The sequence below is a fragment of the Lynx rufus genome, unplaced genomic scaffold (genome assembly GCF_022079265.1).
Source record: "Lynx rufus isolate CCGP_SWC_20201006 ecotype Redwood Valley unplaced genomic scaffold, mLynRuf1.p SCAF_6, whole genome shotgun sequence".
In the NCBI taxonomy this organism is placed as follows: Eukaryota; Metazoa; Chordata; class Mammalia; order Carnivora; family Felidae; genus Lynx; species Lynx rufus.
In genome coordinates this window covers 2,856,275-2,857,386 of record NW_025814878.1, presented here as the reverse complement: position 1 = coordinate 2,857,386, position 1,112 = coordinate 2,856,275, and positions in this window count along the sequence as shown.

Genomic DNA, 1,112 nt, shown 5'->3' with positions numbered 1-1,112 from the left:
ACCTCAGAAGGGTTGCTACGAGGTTAAAATGATAAAGTGGTATAATACATGGGAAAATGGTTTGAAAAGCATATAATGCTATGTAGACATATGGTGCATTTTTTACAAATGGAGGAAAATGTTCTTTCTCCATTTTTAAAATGTGGATACATTTTTGGTATCTATCTTCAAAAGAAACTAAGGTAAACGTGTTAATAACTGCAAGTTATTTCAACTCACTACAGCTCACTACAAATATTCTGAGGAAAACAGGCTGTATCTACCTAAAGCTTCAGAGGGCTTCAATGACTGCTTAAGGTTAATCTGACTTGAGAGAGAAAATATCTGTGATTTTCAATAGTCCAGATAAACTCTTCAGACAAGTTTAGATTAAAAAGTCAAATGTGAATTCCCTACAATATAGTCATAACATATAATATCTTACCATATTTAAAAAAGAGATTTATATGTACTAACCTTTAAGGTCTATGATATATTGTTAGGTGAAAAATGCAAACTATACATTTACATTTATATAAAGAAAAGTCAACCCCTATATTTTTAGGTTTTAAATGTATATGTATATCTTGAAAAAGGCCTAGAAGGTACTCACCTAATTATAACAATGATAACAATGATTACACTGAGGAGGGGAGTGGAACTGCATAAGGGCAAGTAGAGACTTTAGCTTCATTGGTATTGTTTGAATTTTTTTAATAGAAATGTGAAAAAAATGGACAAGCGCATATTACCAATTTGTAGACTCTTGGGCTTTACCTGAATATTGCAGATGGAAGGGGTAACCAACCATCTATTTAGTTTGACACAAATAAGGGTATATTTCTTGTCCTTGCCAGGAGGGGGCACTACAGCTTTCAGTGACACAACAGTTAGGTATTCTTGCATGGAGGAGGTTAAATGGTTTTCCCATAAAGAAGAAAAAGGCTTACTGGCTGACAGCACTGATATCTAACATGAAATATGATACTAAAAAAAAAAAAAAAAAACTAACCCACAAAATTAGGAAAATTAAGGGAAAATATATTTGTTAGTTATATTAGCAGTAAAGTTTGTAATAGACATGATTCTCATTAGAGTTACAGTATAGCTTCTAGATAGTCTACCAGTAAATA